Here is a 7,877-nt window from a genome sequence, read left to right as displayed (position 1 = left end):
GTGTTTTGTACAAAATTAGACAGTGAATTCCATAGTGCTTTAAGAGGGTGTTTAGGAAAATCGAAGATCCGCTAGCTCTCAAGTCGTTGCTGGTGTGTGGTCAACAGTTCGTGTGAAGTCTATCTTAGGGGTCAGCCATAAGGTAAAGGAATTCATTAAAAAAAAAAAAACCCCTTCAGGTGGAAGATCTGGTTAGGAAGCGTTCACGATGGGCTTCGTGTCAGAGTTAAAGGTATGACTACTGCATAAGGGTATGTGAGTACGAGTGTCTTGTAACTAGCTTTGTTTTTGGATAGTAGATTTTCTGGGTTTGGCTACCCCGGAGTGGTTTTTCTCTTCACAGAGTTTCCACTTCGTAACAAATATCTTGTCTTATTTAAATTCAGCATTTAAGATATTTGTTTGCACACAAACACACACACTTGGTCAAAATTAGAAGTCAATAATTATTTTCACTATCATTACCACAAAATGTTCAAGTTCCAACAAACCACTACTCAATCACATTATTCTCATTCATCTACTTTTCGACGTATACTACATTCATTGTATAATTTCATGTTACTCAATCTCCAACAATTCCTAACATATCAATTTCAATCATCTCACATTAACTTATCATCATAATTCTCAACTCAACAATTATATATATATATATATATATATCCTTCATTATGTTTTCCATTCGCATGCAATTTCATGCATATCTCTACAATATTACATTACCACAATTCTATTCACAACACTAATCTCATGCAATTCTTCAACATCAATTCATCAACATATTTTATTTTCACAATATAACTCATAATCACATATACCAAATCATCATCATAGAGTTAACATCAAATTTAACTAAGCATAGCAATTCATGTATCTAAATTCCTAAGGTCCCTCAGTGAGTAAAATACTCACCTGGTTGCGCGGATATCAAGCTTTAACCAAGCTTCCTAGTCAACTTCTCACAGTGTGCCACTGTGAAAATAACACATTGCAATTATTTAGTATTTTAAATAATTAACACCCTAATTAGCACTTGAATCGCTCAAAGCTAAACCATTGAAAAAACCATAATATTTTTTTTTAAGGATTCCAAACACCTACCTATAAATCCTAGATACTAACTAAAACTCAAATAATACTAACTCAATGTATTTACTTGGGGTTAGACATTAAAATCACCCTCTTAAATAATTACCTATAACATTAAACATTAACCTAGATTATATTTACTAATCTATAAATTATTTCCACTAACATTTTTTCAATATCATTAACCCTAAAATTATATTTACTAATCTTTTTACAATAATTTACAAACTTATTAGCATAATTTAGCAATCTAAATTTTAATCACTTAAAACCCTCAAATTAATTTAACCCATCAAATTAGAGTTTTCAAACTTAAACCCATAATTACAAAACATTACCCTAATCCCAATATTATTAACCCAATAACATTTACTAAAGGTTACTCACAATAAAAATACAACTAAAATTAAATATCCAAAAGTTAGGGTTTAAGGAAACTCACGAAAAATTTGTTAAACCAAAACCCATGGTTTGGGTAGCCTCAAGCAAGTTTCAAGTAACCCATTACCTCAAAACGTTCGGTCAAAACGTAGATCAGGCTTTAAGGATTACGTTACCGAAGTCGGATCTAAGATTGGACGGCTAGATTACAAGAGATCACAATTTTTAGGTGAAAAACCGTATAGAAATAAGAAGAAAAACGGAGCTACCGAGAGAGAAATGGGCGTTCTGCCCTCTTTAAAACAGACTCCATCCGGACGGGCATCACAAGCTGTCCAGACGCTCGTGAAATGAGGCGTCGGCCTCACGCATGACAGGCACCGTCTGGACGAGCATTGTCTTCCATCCGGACGTGCGTCCACTTGCGGACGTGCACCCATGAAGGGCCGTTCGGACGCCTACAATATAACGTCCAGACGCGCCATGTATATTTATATATTTTTGCATTATTTTCTCATTTATTCTATTCCAATTCCTTTTCTCATATTTTCCACTTAAATAACTTATTTCTTTGGACTATAAAACATTATTTGCGTGTCTCTAGTTGTCAAATTAATCTTAGTCATTTATCCATTAAATTTTATTCTTAAAATGGTAAATAATATTTGGGACATCACACGTAAGACCTCTTCCTTTCATACATCACGTTTAAATACTAATTTTTTGTTATAAATTCGTTTCTTTTGGTACCTATATGATTTATGATGCCTTTTAGGTATACCAATTAACCTTTTGTATGATAATCTGTTTGGGTTATGAAATTTGTGAATAAAAATTTAAAATTGTCCCTTTCTCTGTGTATCACGTGTAACCCAGCACAGTGGGTTATTCTAATTTCTTTTGTTTTATGCCTACACTAAAAAAAGAAAAAAAAAAAAAGAAAAAAAAAAGGGCCTTTTGAGCTGTTTTCATTAAAACGACTCCAATTATATTTTGAGTCGTTTTAATTAAAACGGCTCCAATTAGATTTTGAGACGTTTTCTCAAAATGGCTCCAATCTCCGTATCTCAAATCATGAAGCTCGGCTAGAGATATAGATTCCTCCATCTTATCCATCCAATTTGGCCAGTCAGAAGATCCCCCTAATCTTTCCTCTGGTCTCCTAACAGTGTTAAAATCCCTAGCAACCAACCAGGGCTTGTCCCCTACTCCGAAAGCAAAAGCAATGAGGTCTTCCTATAGGGATTCCCTCATACTATAACAATTCTCACCATAGACAAAGGAGACCACGCAACACCAAGAACGTTTGAGCCATATTGATCAAAACGGCTTCAATTTAAAAAATAAAAATGACTCTATTTATAATAACTCTAACCCTATATACTATAAATAACATTAATTAATATATAAAGCACTAATTATATATATATATATATATATATCTATATATATATATATATATATATATATATATATATATATATATATATATATATTAGAGTTATTATAGTCTGATCGATCATGATAGGATCATAGGATCGATAGAAGATCTAATCGATCCAAATTATTACTCCAATCGATCAATCGTCCGATTGAATCTATTGCATTAATCTAATTAATCATGATAGAGTTCGATCGATTAGACTTGACAAAGTGAAGGTTCGATCAAACGTCCAATCGATCCTAGTGAAATAGTCTGATCGATCATGATAGAATAATATGATCGATAGACCATCCGATCGATCCTAGTGCATTAGTCCAAACGATCGTGATAGAGTTCCATCAATCAAACTTGACACAGTGAAAGTTCGATCTAACATGCGATTGATCCTAAGTACTAGTCCGATCGATCATGATAGGATCATAGGATCGATAGAATCATCCAATCGATCCCGGTGTGTTACTCTAATCAATCCTAGTGCATTAGTCTAATCGATTGTGATATGATCAAATGATCGATCAAACTTGACACAATTGAAGGTTTAATCGAATATCTAATTTATCCTAGTGCATCAGTTTGATCTATTGTGATACGAATGTTCGATCAATCAAACTTGACACAATTGAAGGTTTGATCGATTATCTAATTCATCATAGTGCATCAGTCCGATCTATTGTGATACGAATGTTCGATCAATCAAACTTGACATAATGATTGTTCGATCTAACGTGCGATTGATCCCAAGTATTAGTCCGATCGATTATGACAAGATCATAGGATCGATAGAAGATCTGATCGATCCAAGTGTATTCTATATAATTAAGTAACTAGAATATAAGTGATGTGATATATGTGTGTTTATATATATATATATATATATATATAGTTATATACTAATTATATACTAACTATACAATATATGTTATATACTAAGTATTAATAACTAATTAATATGTAATACTATATTTAATTAGCTAGTATAGTTTATGCTTATTTAGTATATATGTATATTAATTTTTTGGGGTAATTACCTTTTTCCTCCATCAACTACCAGCCATTGTCAACATGCCCCCATGAACTGCCACCTCGACCAAAAGAGAGCAGCCAACTACCAACTATACATACTTTGCCCCCTTCCGTCAGTTTAATTCGTAAAAAGACCGAAATACCCTAACTCAAATTCAAAATGACATAAATGCCCTCAACTTTTTTAAACATATTAATTTTATTTTTTTTTTATTAATTACTGTTGGAGGGCATTTTGGTCTTTAAACCAAAATTAACGCCCAAAAAAGGAATATTCCGTCCAAGTTAACGGGATTTCCTGACGAAGTGGAGCAAAGTATGTAAAGTTGGTAGTTGGATGCTTTCTTTTGGTCGGGGTGTCAGTTCATGGGGGCATGTTGACAATGGCTGGTAGTTGATGGGGGGAAAAGGTAATTACCCCTAATTTTTTTTATTAAAAAACTAATTAAAAAAAGAAAAAAAAAGAAAAGTGATTGGAGTCGTTTTTGGCAAAAACGGCTCCAACTTTTGGGGTCTACGCACGGGACACGAAACTTTCGTGTCTCACGCCCCACACCCCAAATCTCAAAAAAATTATCTTTTTTTTTTCTTTTTTTTTTTTAGAAACTGTCCCGCACATCTCTCTCTCTCTCTCTCTTGTTAATATAACTCTCTCTTTCGTTACTCTCTCTGTATGATCTCCGTCATTCTCATCTCGTCATCACTCTCTCTCTCTATCACAGACACCGCCGGCCGCTGCTCTCTGCCTACCATCAGTACGTTCTCACTCTATATCTTTCTCTCTCTCTCTCTCTCTCTCTCTCTCTCTCTCTCTCTCTCTTTCTCTCTCTCTCTCTCTCTCTCCTGCACTCTCTCTAGCTCTCACACACGAACACACTCTCTCTAATCTCTTTTTCTCAGATTTGTATTATATTTGTGATTTTCCTAACATTTTTGTTGCCCGAGAGGATTCTCTTTATTTGATTGTTTTCGTTTTGTTTGATTGATTGTATGGAAAATATTTGATTCACAGAGTTTGGAACAAAACAGTGCCATCTCGTTCTACGACTTGATGGACAACTGGTTCTTGAGCCTAAGAAAATAGTCTGGATCTATCAGGAGGTGGAGATCGTCAATCTCTGTGAGAAGCTTCCAGATCCGTTCGATCAAATAGCAATCGCTCACGTCCTCTTCAAAATCTTTGCTCTCAACTCGCTTCAAGAGTTGTTGCGATACATGGATCCACGACTCAAGGATTTTGTTCGTGGTGTTTTGTTTGACTAATTTGTAGTAAAAATCAAAACTTTAGTTCTGGGTGCTTACGATCTGTTGTCAATTTGGGTTGCTTTGCTTTGTTTTTGGGTGTTCTTCAGACTATGGCCTCGAAACTGATCTTGAAGGAGCTCAAGGATTTACAGAAAGACTCCCTACCTTTTGCAGCGCTGGTACGTCTGGTTTTGGTGGTTGTCGATGTGATCGTTCAGACTGCTCTTTAGGGCATGGAGCTCGCTCGGCTTGCACACCAAGTCATACTCGAGGTTAACTCGCCCAAGCCGAGCGTGTACGGACACCTCAGCTTATTTTTTGATTTTGTTTTTTTTTAAAAAAAATTAGCCATTTTAGGGACCTTAAAACGACTAAAAATATGATTATTTTTTTTTTAGCCATTTTAGGGCCCTTAAAATGAATCCAATTAGTTGGAGTCATTTTGGTTTAAAACGGCTCAAACCGAGAATTACCAACCCTATGTTTTGAGCCATTTTCAAAATGGCTCAAAATGCTTTTTTTCTTTTTTTCTTTTGTAGTGCTAAATGATTTATGATTCTCTTAAAAATATAATCTTTAGATCCTTGCATGTTAATCACTTTATTGAGAGTTCGTTTTAAGGCACCGAGATTTTCATTGGAATAAAGTTTCTTTTCTCTGCACTACCTATTTAGAACATGTATTGTTTAAATCATATATTGTCAAAATATTGTATACTCTTCATTGTGTACACCATGTGATTCTATATAGCTTGGGTAGTTCCAGATTTGATTTTGTTCTTATATTATATGAGACTCAGTTATGTTGACTTTCGAGGAAAAATTGGTTAGAACAATTGTATTTGATAATTTTCGGTGATACCCACTTGACTTATGGCTTTTCCTTCACATGGGTCAGATTGCGCTATTTTAAAAATCTTTCTTTTTATGAAGAATTTTTAAAACATTGTTAAAACAAATTACTGGCTTGTAGAATATTAAAACTACTACATGTTCTTGTTAACTAGGCAGTAATGAAGTATTGAATTGTTGTGGTGTTGCTGCTGGATTTTTTTTGTGCTCTTATCTCTTTTTGACAAATTGATTGCAGATATTTGCTCTTTACAAGTTTTAGTTCTTGTTGAATATCTATTCTCATTTTGTACAGAAAAACCGACACTTTTAAAATTGAATAGCCATACATTCCTTCAACACATTGCCAAATATCATACAATATATTAAATTTATTATTCATATTATACGGTGATCATGCTATATAAATATTCTCTGAATAGATTCTTGTGATCCAATCTAGGTAGAAGGTAGCTAAACTCCACTCAAAAACATCAGGTAAGGGAACACAACCTTAAAAATCCTGACATAAATGTTATTAAACTATTCTAAAAAAAAATCGAGAATTTTCTAAACTCATTTAATTTTCATGTTTCGAAAATTACTTACCTTTTTTATATTGCAGTCATGATATATGATTAGAATCATATGATTATATGAAATTGATAAATTTATACATGGTTATGAATGAGTTCCAACCAGTTTCAGGCTTTTAGGTTAGATGAAAGGTAGAAGATGACCTTTTAATATTTCTTCAAAACACGCCGTTTCATTTTTATTATTAGTTGATTAAAACGCTCAGTTAGTTTTTTATTGGCTGCATTCTGTTGACAAAATCACTATCATGTAATGTAGCTATTTTCACAGGAATGCCGTATATTTCAGAGTCTTCAGATATTCAGAGTTTATTTATCTGATATGGAAAGAGCCTTATTATGACAAGTTCAGTGTCACAAACATCAAGAAGGCTATTTCAGAAGTTCTAGGAAGATTCTGTGCAGATTCCAACTCAGAAAAGTTGGATCCTTGTTTCCGTCCAAACGGCCCAGTAAAGCGTCTAGACGCTCGTCAGCTAGCAACATCCGTCCTGACGACGTGGCAATACCATCCGGACGCCTATCAGTGTCTAGAAGATTTGAACTGTTCAAGCTTGCATCCTTCCGGACGTCTCAGCAACACGTCCAGAAGCTCTTCAGAGTTCGAGAAGATTCCAGCATTCCAGTGCATCCGTTCGGACGACGTGGCCATACCATCCGGACTCTAGTCAGAGTTCAAGGAGAATTAGGTTTTCCTTCTCATACACGAATATGGGAAGACAACTGCATACTTCTGAACGCCATCCTTAATAAGGCAAGACGTGGAGAGGAATTGCAACCGTCCAGACGTCAGGGCAACACCGTCCGAACGCTAGTCTTTATTATGATAATTGCGTGCAGCAGAAGTCCAACCGTTCGGACGCTAGGGCAACACCGTCCGAATGCGGCTTTATTCATGAAAGATTTTCAACGCTTTATGGAAAGCCGATTGCACAGTTCACCGTCCAAATGGCCTCAGCTTGCATCTGGACGCCGCCTAGAGAAATCAGAGACAGACTTGATTTAGGTCTTCTTAGCCTATAAATAGATGCATCTAGGCATGTAATTTGTATGAATTCAGTGTTGAATTCTTCTGTACTTAGAGAAGGTGCTTAGGTAGACATTGTGAAGATCTGCTAGCTCTCTAAGGGTTGCCGTTGTGCTGTTTCTGTGCTCGTGTTTGAAGTCTATCTTAGGGAGGAGCCCTAAGGTAAAGGAATCCATAGAAGACCCCTTTCAAGTAGGAGACTTGGCTGGGAGGCGTTCACGTTGGGGTACGTGTCAGAG

Source organism: Alnus glutinosa, chromosome 3 (genome assembly GCF_958979055.1).
Source record: "Alnus glutinosa chromosome 3, dhAlnGlut1.1, whole genome shotgun sequence".
Lineage (NCBI taxonomy): Eukaryota > Viridiplantae > Streptophyta > Magnoliopsida > Fagales > Betulaceae > Alnus > Alnus glutinosa.
The sequence above is the reverse complement of the archived record's forward strand: the minus strand, read 5'-3'. Positions refer to the sequence as shown.